The sequence below is a fragment of the Phocoena phocoena genome, chromosome 10 (assembly GCF_963924675.1).
Source record: "Phocoena phocoena chromosome 10, mPhoPho1.1, whole genome shotgun sequence".
NCBI classification, from domain to species: Eukaryota; Metazoa; Chordata; class Mammalia; order Artiodactyla; family Phocoenidae; genus Phocoena; species Phocoena phocoena.
Genome location: NC_089228.1, coordinates 68093621 through 68108668, shown reverse-complemented (window position 1 = coordinate 68108668; position 15048 = coordinate 68093621). Strand labels below are relative to the sequence as shown.

Below are 15048 nucleotides of genomic sequence, written 5' to 3'. Positions count from 1 at the left end.
AAAGCAGTCAGAGAAAAAAGGACACATGACATACAGAGAAACAATGATAAGAATAATGGCTGACTTCTCATCAAGAACAAGAAAGGCAGAGAATAGTGGAACAATATCTTTAAAGTGCTGAAAGAAAAATGCCTCAAATTCTAAATTCAATGAAAATATCCTTCGAAGAGAATAAATGTATTTTCAAAAGACAAAAGCTGAAGGAATTACTCTCCAACAGACTTGCACTAAAAAAGTAATTCTAAAAGAAATTCTTTAGGCTTAAGGGAAATATTCATTTATGTATATACCACATTTTCTTTATCCATTCACTTGTCAATGGACATTTAGGTTGTTTCCAAATCTTGGTTATTGTGAGTAATGCTGCAGTGAACATTGGTGGGGGGGAGGGGTGCTCATATCTTTTTGTGATCCTAATTTCAGTTCTTTTGGATAAATACTCAGAAGTAGAATTGCTGGATCATATGGTAGTTCTGTTTTTTTCTTTATTGCACTGACTAGTTCCTCCAGTATAATACTGAATTGAAGGGTGAAAACAGACATCTTTGCCTTATTCTTGATTTTAAGTATAAAGTATTTAACCATTAAGTATGATGTCAGCTGTAGGTAGGTTTTTTGTAGATGCCTTTAACTCAGCTGACAAAGTTTTCTTTTATTTCCTAGTTTGCTCAGAGTTTTTAATCATGAATGGATGTTTAATTTTGTCAAATAGTCTTTCTGTATCTATAAAAATTATTATATTATTTTTCTTCTTTATTCCTTTAATACAGTGAGGTACAATGAATGATTTTCAAAAGGTATACAGATCTTGCATTTTTAGATAAACTCCAGTTGGTCACGAGTATCACATATATATTGCTAAATCTGATTTACTAACATTTTATTAAGGATTTTTATGTCTATGTTCATGAGGGGTGTTAATCTATAAATCTGTAATCTTTTGAAGTTTTTGTCTTGTTTAAATATCTATATATTTAAATGCTATAAATGTCCCTTTATTAATCCCTTTTTAATTCCTTTAAATATATATATATATAAAGGAATATATATTTATCTAGTCATCTGTCAATGGACATTAAAAGGCATATAAATTGGAAAGGAAAGCATACAATTATTTATTTGCAGAAGACATGGTTATATATGTAAAAAATCTTAATGAATCTACCAAACTACTAGAACTAATAAGTAAATTAAGCATTCACACAAATACGTAGTCAATATACAAAAATCAATTGTATTTCCATATACTAGCAATGAACAATTAGAAAAGGAAATTTTTAAAACACAATTTACAATCGCATCCAAACCCATAAAATTCTTAGAAATAAATTTAACAAAAGATGTATAACACCTCTCTACTGAAAACTATAAAACTGCTGAGAAACATTAAAGAACCTAAATAAATGGTTATTTTTTGGTTCATTTATAGGGAGATTCAATATTGTTAAGATGTTAATTCTTCCCCAAATTGACCTATAAATTTAATGTAATCTCCATCAAACTCCAGCAGGCCTACTGTAGAAATTGAAAAGCTGATCCTAAAATTTATATGGAAATGAAAAACAAAACAAAAATAACACCTGGACTAGCTAATACAATCTTGAAAAAGAAGAACAAAGATTGAGAACATATACTATCTGATCTCAAGATGACTTTTTTCAAGGTATAGTCATCAAGAAAACATAACAAAGGACAGACAAACAGATTAATGGAAACAAAACAGAGTGCCCTGGATAAAATCACACATATACAGTCAAATAATTTTCAACAAGGGTGCCAAAGCAATTAAATGGGAAAAGGAAAAGTATTTTCAACAAATGGTGCTAGAACTGGATATTTTTAAGGAAAAAAAGAACTTTGACCACTACATCATACCATATACAAAAATTAATTTCAGATGGATTATGGACCTAAACATATAAGCTAAAACTATAAAATTTCTAGATGAAAGCTGGAGAATATTTTCATGTCTTTAGTATACGTGAAAATTTTTTAGAGAAAACAAAAATCACCAACAAAAAGAAAAAACTGATAAACTGGATTTCAGCAGCAAAATTTAAAACTTCTAGGCAATTGAACTGAAAAGGAAGAAATAAAATTATCTCAGTTCGCAGATGACAGACCTTTTATGCAAAAAACCCTGAAGATTCCACAATAAACTGTTATAATAATCAAATTTCAGCTAACTTGCAGGATACAAAATCAACAGACAAAAATCAGTCACATCTCTATACACTAACAATGAACAATCTGAAAATGAAATCATCAACTCTATCTACAATAGCATCAAAAACAATAAAATACTGAGGAATAAATTAAATCAAGGAAGTGAAAGACGTACACTGAAAGCTACATAACACTGCTGAACAAAATGAAAAGAGACATAAATAAATGGAAGGGCATGCTGTGTTCATGGATTGGAAGACTTAATATTGTTAACATGACAATACTACCTGAAGCAATCTACAGATTCAGTACAATCCGTATCAAAATCCCAATGGCAGTTTCTGCAGAAATAGAAAAATCCATCCTAGAAATCATATGGAAACTCAGAGGACCCCAAATAGCCAAAACAATACTGCAAATGAAGAACAAAGCTGGGGACCTCATATATCCTGAATTCAAAAAAACTTACTACAACACTGCAGTAAAACAGTGTGGTACTGGTATCAAGACCAATGGAACAGAATAGAGAGCTCAGAAATAAACCCTCACATATATGATCAAATGATTTTCAACAAGAGTGCCAAGGCATTCCATGGGGAATGGATAGTCTTTTCAACAAATGGTGCTGGGAAAACTGGATATCCACATGCAAAAGAATAAAGTTAGACTCTTACTTTACACCATCTATAAAAATCAATTCAAAATGGATCAAAGACCTAAACATAAGAGCTAAACCTATGAAACTCTCAGAAGAAAACACAGGGAAAAGCTTCATGACACTGGATTTAGGAATGGACTTGAAGCATAGGCAGTAAAAGAAAAAAACAGATAAAATGGACTACATCAAAATTTAAAACTTCTGTGCATCAAAGGACACAATCAATATAATAAAAAACAACCCACGGAATGCGAAAAAATATTTTCAAATCATATATCTGATTAACAGATTAATACCCAGAATGTATAAAGAACTATAACACAACAACAAAAATCAAACAAACCAATTTAAAAATGGGCAGGGCTTCCCTGGTGGCGCAGTGGTTAAGAATCTGCCTGCCAATGCAGGGGACACGGGTTCGATCCTAAGCCTGTGAAGATCCCACATCCCGCAGAGCAACTAAGCCTGTGCACCACAACTACTGAGACCACACGCCTCAGCTACTGAAGCCCGCACGCCTAGAGCCTCTGCTCTACAACAAGAGAAGCCACTACAATGAGAAGCCCATGCACCACAACGAAGAGTAGCCCCCGCTCACCACAGCTAGAGAAAGCCCACACACAGCAACGAAGACCCAATGCAGCCAAAAATAAATAAATACAATAAATTTATAAAAAAAGAAAAAAAATGGGCAAAGGGAGGTGTGGCCACGATGGCAGAGTAGGAAGACCCTGAGCTCACCTCTTCACATGGGACACCAAAATTACAATTATTTAGAGAGCAACTGGCTATAAGAACAACCTGAAGACTACCAGAAGAGATTTTCTAGCTATAAAGAAGAAACCACAATGAGATGGGTAGGAGGGGTGGAGATGTGGTATAGTCAAGACCCACACCCCTGGGTAGGTAACTCACAAATGGAAGGTTAATCACAACTGCCCAGGTTCTCCCCAAGGACTGAGGCATCTGAGCCCTGGATTGGATTCCCCAGCCCAGGGGCTTTGTACCAGGAAGATGAGCCCCATAATATCTGGCTTTGAAGGCCAGCGGGGCTTACTTACAAGAGAGCTGGAGGGCTGTAGGAGAAGAGACTCCACTCTTAAAGGGCACATGAAAATTCTCACATACTCCCAGCACTCAAGCAGTAATTGTAAAGGAGGCTGCGTGAGACCCACTTGGTGATCTTGGAGAGTCTCCCAGAGAGACAGGAGGCCACTGGGACTCCTCTTGGGGACACAGATGCTGGCAACAGCCATTTTGGGGGAGCTTATTCTACCATGAGGACAGTGGTGTGTGCAAGTGCCATTTTGGTGTCCTCCCTCTACCAATTAGTGCTGGGGGCTTGCCCACCCACCAATGGGCTAGCACCAGTCCTGAGAGCCCCCCCACAGCCCCTTTTGACAGCTGCCCTAGGACTCAGCCCCATCCACAAGCAGCCAGCACCAGCCTCTGGTCCCCCAGGGCCCCACAGCCACCACCCCAGGATCAGGCCCCACCCACCAGAGGGTCAGCACCAGCCCCAGGACCCTCCTGGGACAGGCAGTCAGCCACAATGGGACCCAGCCCCGCCCACTAGCGAGCTGGTAACTACCACACAAGGTAGGGCCTGGCAGCCAACTGGGTCAGGGGCCAGCCCCACCTAACAGCACACCCACAATAATCAACCCTGCCACAACCGAAGGGCCCATGCAGCCCATAGCCCTAAAGCCCACACCTCTGGTAACCAGGGAGGAGTGTGTTGCTGGGCCCCATACGACATCTCCTATATAAGTCCACTTCTCCAAGGTTGGGAAACGTAACCAACCTACCTAATACGTAGAAATAAACAGAGAATCAGGCAAAGTGAGGAATATATCCCAAGTGAAGACATAAGACAAAATCCCAGAAGAATTAAGCGAGGTGGAGATAAGCAATCTACCCAATCAAGGGTTCAAAGTAATAATCATAAGGAAGCTTAATGAACTCGGTGAATGGATGAACACAGTAAGAAGTTTAACAAAGACTTAAAAAATATAAAGAAGAATCAAACGGAGCTGAAGAATGTAATAACTTAAATAAAAAACACACTAGAAGGAATCAGCAGTGTATTAGATGATACAGAGAAACAGATAAGTGAACTGGAAGACAGAATAGTATAAATCACCTAAGCTGAAAAAAGAATTTTAAAAAATGAGGACAGTTTAAGAGAACTCTGGGGCAACATCAATCATACTAACGTTTGCATTATGGAGGTCCCAGAAGGAAAAAAGAGAGAAATGGGGGCAGAGAACTTATTTGAGGAGAAAATAGCTGAAAACTTCCCTAACCTAGGAAAGAAAACAGACATCCAGGAAACACAGAAGTCCAGGCAACACAGAGAGTCCCAAACAAGATGAACCCAAAGAGGTCAACACCAAGACACACTATAATTAAAATGGCAAAAGTTAAAAGATAAAGACAGAATCTTAAAAGCTGCAAGAGAAGGACAACTAGTTACATACATGGGAACTCCCGTAAGACTGTCAGCTGACTTTTCAACAGAAAATCTGCAGACCAGAAGGGAGTGGCATAATATATTCAAAATGATGAAAGGGAAAAAAAAATCTACAACTGAGAATACTCTACCTTCCAAGAACATCATTCAGATTTGAAGGAGAGATAAAGATTTTTATAAACAAGCAAAAGCTGAGAGAGTTTAGCAACACTAAACCAGCTTTACAATAAATGTTTAAAGGGACTTCTCAAAGCAGAAAAGGCCACAACTATAAATACGAAAATTAAAAAAGGAAAAATCCCATTGATAAAGGCAGATATACAGTAAAGTTAGCAAATCAGCCACGTATAAAGCTATTAGGAAGGGTTAAAGTCAAAAATAGTAAAATAATTTATATCCACAATAAGTTGTTAAGGGACACACAGACAGAAGTACATAAAATATGATGTCAAAAATGTTAAACGTGGGAGGGGGAAGAGGGAAGTACAAATGCAAGGTTTTTAGAACGCATTCAAACGTAAGAGATTGTCAACTTAATAATCACTTATATATACATAGATTCTTATGTATTAACCTCACAGTAACCACAAACCAAAACCTTTTATAAATACACACACAAATGAGAAAGGAATCCAAACATAACACTAAAGACAGTCATCAAATCACAAGGTAAGAGAGCAAAAGAAAAAGGAACCTTTCTATTTCAAAAGAAAAAGAACTACAAAAACAACCAGAAAACAGTGAACAAAATGGCAATAAGTACATACCTATCAATAATTACTTTAAATGCAAATGAACTAAATGCTCCAATCAAAAGACATGCAGTGGCTGAATGGATAAAAAAACAAGACCCACATATATGCTTCCTGTAAGACTCACTTCAGATCTAAAGACACACAGAGACTGAACATGAGGGGATGGAAAAGACACTCCATGCAAATGGAAACTAAAAGAAAGCTGGGGTAGCTATACCCATATCAGACAAAATAGACTCTAAAACAAAAACTGTAACAAGAGACAGAGAAGAACATTATACAATGATAAAGGGATCAATCCAACAAGAAGATATAACAATTGTAAATATATATGCATACAACACAGGAGCACCTAAATACATACAGCAAATATTAACAAACATAAAGGGAGATACTGACAGTAACACAATAGCAGTAGGGGATTTTAGCACCCCACTTACATCAATGGACAGATCATCCAGAAAGAAAATCAATAGAGAAACATTGGCCTTACATAACACATCAGACCAGACTGACTCAAGATATATACATAGAATATTCCATCCAAAAGCAGTAGAATACACATTATTTTCAAGTACACATGAAACATTCTCAGAATGGATCACATGCTAGGCCACAAACCAAGTCTCAATAAATTTATAAAGACTGAAATCATACCAAGCATTGTTTCCAACCACAAGGTATGAAACTGGAAATCAACTACAAGAAAACAACTGCAAAAAACAAACATGTGGAGGCTAAACAGTATGCTACTAAACAACTAATGGGTCACTGAAGAAATCAAAGAGGAAATAAAAAAATACCTAAAGTCAAATGAAAATGGAAACACAATGATCCAAAAACCTATGGGACACAGCAAAAGCAGTTCTAAGGGGGAAATTTATAGCAATACAAGCCTACCTCAGGAAATAAGAAAAATATCAAACAATCTAACTGTACACGTCCTTTATGAACTAGAGAAAGAAGAAGAAACAAAACCCAAAGTTAGTAGAAGGAAAGGAAGATCAGAGCAGAAAGAAATGAAATAGAGGCTGAAGAAAACAACGGAAAAGATCAATGAAACTAAAAGCTGGTTCTTTGAAAAGATAAACAAAATTCATAAACTTTTAGCCAAATTCATCAAGAAAAAAAGAGAGAGGGCCCAGAAAAATAAAATCAGAATGAAAGAGAAGTCACAACCGGGCTTCCCTGGTGGCGCAGTGGTTGGGAGTCCGCCTGCCGATGCAGGGGACACGGGTTCGTGCCCCGTTCCGGGAGGATCCCACGTGCTGCGGAGCGGCTGGGCCCGTGGGCCGTGGCCGCTGGGCCTGTGTGTCCGGAGCCTGTGCTCCGCAGCGGGAGAGGCTGCAGCAGTGAGAGGCCCGCGTACCGCAAAAAAAAAAAAAAAAAAGAAGTCACAACCAACATCACAGAAATACAAAGGAAATTTAAAAATTACTACAATTATACTGACAACCTAGGAAAAATGGATAAATTCCTAGAAATATACAATCTCTTAAGACTGAATTAAGAAGAAATAGAATCCATTGAATGAATGGATAATGAAAATGTGGTATATATATATATATATATATATATATATATATAAAATGGAATATTACTCAGCCATTAAAACGAATGAAATAATGCCATTTGCAGCAACACAGATGGACCTAGAGATTATCATACTAAGTGAAGTATGTCAGAAAGAGAAAGACAAATGCCATATGATATTACTTATATGTGGAATCTAAAATATGACACAAATGAACATATCTATGAAACAAAAACTGACTCACAGACATAGAGAACAGACTTGTGGTTGCCGGGGGGCGGGGGGAGTGTGGAGGGAGGGAGAAGGATTGGGAGTTTGTGATTAGCAGGTGCAAACTATTATATATAGGATGGATAAACAACAAGGTTCTACTGTATAGCAAAGGGAAATATATTCAATATCCTATGATAAACCATAGTGGAAAAGAATATGAAAAAGAATATATATATATGTGTAACTGAGTCACTTTACTGTATAGCAGAAATTAAACACAACACTGTAAATCAACTATACTTCAATAAAATTTTTTAAAAGAGAAGAAACAGAAAATATGAACAGAGTGATTACCAATGATAAAACTGAATCAGTGAAAACAAACAAACAAAAAACCTCCCAACAAACAAAAGTCCAGGACCAGACAGCTTCACAGGTGAATTCTAACAAACATTGAAAGAAGAGTTAATACCTATCTTTCTCAAACTACTCTAAAAAACCGAAGAGAAAGGAATGCTTCTGAACTCATTCTACTAGGCCAGCATCACCCTGCTACCAAAACCAAAGACACCACAAAAAAAGAAAATTACAGGCTAAATATCACTTATAAACACAGATGTAAAAATCCTCAACAAAATATTAGCAAACTGAACTCAACAATACTTTTAAAAGATTAAGACCAGGGCTTCCCTGGTGGTGCAGTGGTTGAGAATCTGCCTGCTAATGCAGGGGACATGGGTTCGAGCCCTGGTCTGGGAGGATCCCACATGCTGTGGAGCAACTGGGCCCGTGAGCCACAACTACTGAGCCTGTGCATCTGGAGCCTGTGCTCCGCAACGAGAGGCCGCGATAGTGACAGGCCCGCGCACCGCGATGAAGAGTGGCCCCCACTTGCCACAACTAGAGAAAGCCCTCGCACAGAAACGAAGACCCAACACAGCAAAAATAAATAAATTAATAAACTCCTACCCCCAACATCTTAAAAAAAAAAAAAAGATTAAGACCATGATCAAATGGAATTTATCCCAGGGGTGCAAGGATGGTTCAATATCTGCAAATCAATCAACATAATACACCACATCAACAAACTGAATAAAAATCGTATGATCATCTCCACAGATACAGAAAAAGTTTTTGACAAAACTCAACATCCATTTATGATGAAAAAAACTCTCAACAAAGTTGGTAGAGAGAACATATCTCAACATAATAAAGGCCATAGATGACAAACCTACAGCCGACATCATACCGAACAGTGAAAAGCCGTAAATCTTTCCTCTAAGATCAGGAACAAGACAAGAGTGCCCACTCTCGCTACTTTTATTCAACATCATCGTATTGGAAGTCCTAGCCACAGCAATCACACAAGAAAAAGAAATAAAAGTTATCCAAATTGGACAGGAAGAAGTAAAATTGTTACTGTTTGCAGATGACATGATACTATATACAGAAAATCCTACAGATGCCACCAAAATGTTATTAGAATAAATGAACTCAGTAAAGCTGTAGGATACAAAATTAATATACTGAAATCTGTTGCATTTCTATATACTAACAACAAACTATCAGAAAGAGAAATTAAGAAAACAATACCATTTACAACTGCATTGAAAAGATAAAATACCTACAAATAAATCTAACCAAGGAGGTAAAAAGACGTGTACTCAGAAAACTGTAAGACATTGATTCATTCAAGAAACTGAAGATAACAAAACCAAATGAAAAGATATACTTTCCATTTGGCTGGAAGAATATTGGATTGGAAGAATGGATTCCAATGGGTTGGAAGAATATTGTTAAAATGACCATACTACCCAAGGCAATCTACAGAGTCTGTGCAATCCTTAACAAAATACCAATGGCATTTTTCACAGAACTAGAACAAATAATTCTAAAATTTGTGTGAAACCGTAAAAGACCACAAATATCCAAAACAACCTTCAGAAGAAGAACAAAGCTGGAGGTGTAACACTCCCTAATTTCAAACTAGGGAAATAGGGTCAATTAATCTATGACCATGGAGGCAAGAATATACAATGGGGAAAAAACAGCCTCTTCAATAAACAGTGTTGGGAAAACTGGATAGCTACATGCCAAAGAATCAAACTGGCCTTTCTCACTCCATACACAAAAATAAACTCAAAATAGATTAAAGACTTAAATATAAGTAAGACTTGAAACCATAAAACTTCCAGAAGAAAACACAGGTAGTATGCTCTTTGACATCAGTCTTAGCAATTTTTTTTTTGATATGTCTCCTTAGGCAAGGAAAACAAAAATAAACAAATGGCACTACATCAAAAGCTAAAAGGCTTTTGCACAGCAATGGGAGGGAGATATTTGCAAACAATATATCTGATAAGGGGTTATAATCCAAAATATACAAAGAACTCATACAACTCAACATCAAAAAAAAAAACACCTAGATGAATGGATAAAGAAGATGTGGTGTATATATATACACAATGGAATACACTCAACTATAAAAAAAGAACAATGCCATTTGCAGCAACATGGATGGACTCAGAGATTATCATACTAAGTAAGTCAAAGACAAATATCATACTATATCACTTATATGTGGAATCTAAAAAAATTATGCATACATACTTGTTTACAAAACAGACTAACAGAAACAGACTCACAGACACTGAAAACAAATTTATGGTTACCCAAGAGGGAAGAGATAAATTAGGAGTTTGGGATTATCAAATATAAACTATATAAAATAAATAAGCAACAAGGTCCTACTGTATAACACAGGGAACTATATTCAATATCTTATAATAAACTATAATGGAAAAGAATCTGAAAAATAATACACGTTTTATGTATATATAAAACTGAATCACTTTGCTGTACAGTAGAAACTAACACAACATTGTAAATCAACTATACTTCAATTTAAAAAAAAAAACACCTGATTAAAAAATGGGCAGAGGATCTGAATAGACATTTTTCTGTGGAAGACATACAGATGGACAAGAGACACATGAAAAGATCATCACTAATCATCAAGAAAATGCAAATCAAAACCACAATGAGATATCACCTCCCCGTCAGAATAGCTGTTATCAAAAAGACAACAAATAACAAGTGTTGGCGAGGATATGGAGAAAAAGGAACATTTGTGCACTATTGGTAGGAATGTAAATTGGTACAGCCACTATGGAAAGCAGTATGGAGGCTCCTCAAAATATTAAAAATAGAACTACCACATGATCTAGCAATTCCACTCTGGCTATTTTTCTGAGGAAAACATAAATGCTAATTCAAAAAGATATATGCACCCCTATGTTCACTGCAGCATTATTTACAATAGCCAATATACAGAAGCAACGTAAGTGTCCATCAACAGATGAATGAAGAAGATGTGGTATATATATACAAAGGAATATTACTCAGCCATAAAAAAGAATGAAATCTTGCCATTTGCAACAACATGGATGGACCTACAGAGTATTATGCTAAGTAAAATAAGTCAGAGAAAGATAAATACTGTATGACTTCACTTATGTGGAATTAAAAAAAAATGAACAAACAGAACAGAACAGAAATAGACTCACAGATACAGAGAACAAACTGGTGGTTGCCAGAAGGGAGGGGAGTGGGGGGGGATGAGTGAAATCAGAGAGGGAGTTTAAGAGGTACAAACTTCCAGTTATAAAATAAATAAGTCACAAGATGCAATGTACAGCACAGAGAATATAGTAAATAATAACTTTTTAAGGTGACAGATGGTAACTAGACTTCAGTGACCATTTTGTAATGTATAAAAATATCAAATCACTATGTTGTACACCTAAAACTAATATGATATCGTAAGTCAATTATACTTCAATAAAAAATAAAATTTTAAAAATAAAAATGGGCAAAGGACTTGAATAGACATTTCTCCAAAGAAGATATACAAACAGCCAATTTGCATATGAAAACATACTCAACATCATTACTCATTAGGGAAACGCAAACCAAAACTACAATGACCAGTTCAGACCTATTAGGATGGCTGAAGTGTTGGAGAAGATATGAAGAAATTGGAACCCTGGTGCATTGCTGGTCAGAACGTAAAATGGTACAGCAATCCCACTTCCAGAGGTATACCCAGACAAACTGAAAGCAGGGACACAAACAGTTACTGTGCACACCAATATTCACGGAAGTATTACTCTCAATAGCTAAAATGTGGGGAAAACCCAAATGTCCATCATCAGCTGAATGGATAAACAAAATGTGGTATGTACATATAATGAATTATTAATTAGCCTTTAAAAAGGAATGAAATCCTGACACGTTACAACATGATCAATCTTGCAAACATTATGCTAAGTGAAATAGCCAGACACAAAACGACAATTATTGTATGAATGCACTTATATGAGGTACCTGCAATAAGCAAATTCACAGAGATAGAAAGGGGAATGGGGGATAAGGGGAATGGGAGTTACTGTTTCATAGGTAGAGAGTTTCTGCTTTGGATGGTTAAAAAGTTCTGGAAGGGCTTCCCTGGTGGCGCAGCGGTTGAGAGCCCATCTGCCGATGCAGGGGACACGGGTTCGTGCCCCGGTCTGGGAAGATCCCACATGCCGCGAAGCAGCTAGGCCCATAAGCCATGGCCACTGAGCCTGCGCGTCCGGAGCCTGTGCTCCGCAGCAGGAGAGGCCACAAAGGTGAGAGGCCCGCATACCGCAAAAAAAAAAAAAAAGTTCTGGAAATGCATCGTGGTGATGGTTGCACAACAATGTGAATATACTTAATGCCACTGAATTATACATTTTAATAAGGGTTAAAATGATAAATGTTATGTGTATATTTGTTTATTTATTTATTTATTTATTTTTGGCTGTGTTGGGTCTTCATTGCTGTGCGCGAGCTTTCTCTAGTTGCAGTGAGCGGCGGCTACTCTTCATTGCGGTTTGCAGGCTTCTCGTTGTGGCTTCTCTTGTTGCAGAGCATGGGCTCTAGGCACTAAGGCTTCATTAGTTGTGGCATGTAGGCTCAGTAGTTGTGCCTTGCGGGCTCTAGAGCTCAGGCTCAGTAGTTGTGGTGCATGGGCTTAGTTGTTCCATGGCATGTGGGATCTTCCCAGGCCAGGGCTCGAACCTGTGTCCCCTGCATTGGCAGGCAGATTCTTAACCACTGTGACACCAGGGAAGCCACCTGTTATGTATATTTTACAATTAAAAAAAGGACTCAGGGCTTCCCTGGTGGCACAGTGGTTGAGAGTCCACCTGCTGATGCAGGGGACACAGGTTCATGCCCCAGTCTGGGAGGATCCCACATGCCGCAGAGCGGCTAGGCCCGTGAGCCATGGCCGCTGGGCCTGTGCTCTGCAACAGGAGAGGCCACAACAGTAAGAGGCCCATGGACTGCAAAAAAAAAAAAAAAAAGACTCAAAATTTTTTTTAACTTCTGCTTATCAAAAGACACCATTAAGAAAATGAATAGGCAAACCACAGATTGGGGAAAGATATTCACAACACACCAGACTTGCATTCAGAATATATAAATAATTCCAACAACTTAATAAAAATGCAAATCAATTTACAGGTTGCTTAAACACTCTGTGCAGTTGGGAGCATTGAGAAGTCCAGTTTTGCCATGCATCCACACACACCCGTATCAGATGTCAGTGTGGCTCAACAAAAAGAAGTCCAATTATTCAACATAGTTCTGGAATATTTAGCAACAGCAATCAGAGAAGAAAAAGAAATAAAAGGAATCCAAATCGGAAAAGAAGAAGTAAAGCTGTCACTGTTTGCAGATGACATGATACTATACATAGAGAATCCTAAAGATGCTACCAGAAAACTACTAGAGCTAATCAATGAATTTGGTAAAGTAGCAGGATACAAAATTAATGCACAGAAATCTCTTGTATTCCTATACACTAATGATGAAAAATCTGAAAGAGAAATTAAGGAAACACTCCCATTTACCACTGCAACAAAAAGAATAAAATACCTAGGAATAAACCTACCTAAGGAGACAAAATACCTGTATGCAGAAAACTATAAGACACTGATGAAAGAAATTAAAGATGATACAAACAGGTGGAGAGATATACCATGTTCTTGGATTGGAAGAATCAACATTGTGAAAATGACTATACTACCCAAAGCAATCTACAGATTCAATGCAATCCCTATCAAACTACTAATGGCATTTTTCACAGAACTAGAACAAAAAATTTCACAATTTGTATGGAAACACAAAAGACCCCAAATAGCCAAAGCAATCTTGAGAAAGAAAAACAGAGCTGGAGGAATCAGGCTCCTGGACTTCAGACTGTACTACAAAGCTACAGTAATCAAGACAGTATGGGACTTCCCTCATGGCACAGTGGTTAAGAATCTGCCTCCCAATGCAGGGGACACGGGTTTGAGCCCTGGTCCGGGAAGATCCCACATGCTGCGGAGCAACTAAGCCTGTGCGCCACAACTACTGAGCCTGTGCTCTAGAGGCCACAGCCACAACTACTGAGCCCACGTGCTGCAACTACTGAAGCCCGTGTGCCTAGAGCCCGTGCTCCACAACAAGAGAAGCCACCGCAATGAGAAGCCCGCGCACGGCAATGAAGAGTAGCCCCCGCTTGCTGAAACCAGAGAAAGCCCGTGCGTAGCAACGAAGACCCAACACAGCCAAAAACAAATTTAAAAAACAAACAAAAAAAAGACAGTATGGTACTGGCACAAAAACAGAAATATAGATCAATGGAACAGGCTAGAAAGCCCAGAGATAAACCCACGCACATATGGTCACCTTATTTTTGATAAGGGAGGCAAGAATATACAATGGACAAAAGACAGCCTCTTCAATAAGTGGTGCTGGGAAAACTGGACAGCTACATGTAAAAGAATGAAATTAGAACACTCTCTAACACCATACACAAAAATAAACTCAAAATGGATTAAAGACCTAAATGTAAGGCCAGACACTATAAAACTCTTAGAGGAAAACATAGGCAGAACACTTATGACATAAATCACAGCAAGGTCCTTTTTGACCTACCCCCTAGAGAAATGGAAATAAGAAAAAAAATAAACAAATGGGACCTAATGAAACTTAAAATCTTCTGCACAGCAAAGGAAACCATAAACAAGATGAAAAGACAACACTCAGAATGGGAGAAAATATTTGCAAATGAAGCAACTGACAAAGGATTAATCTCCAAAATTTACAAGTAGCTCATGCAGATCAATATCAAAAAAACAAACAACCCAATTCAAAAATGGGCAGAAGACCTAAA

General features: G+C 37.5%; 1 protein-coding gene across 1 annotated transcript in view; it reads right to left on the bottom strand.

Annotated features, from left to right (window-relative positions):
* CMTR1 (cap methyltransferase 1) overlaps positions 1-15048 on the bottom strand; it is a 57926-nt gene that overhangs the window by 10551 nt on the left and 32327 nt on the right. The gene's annotated exons all lie outside the window — the stretch shown is intronic.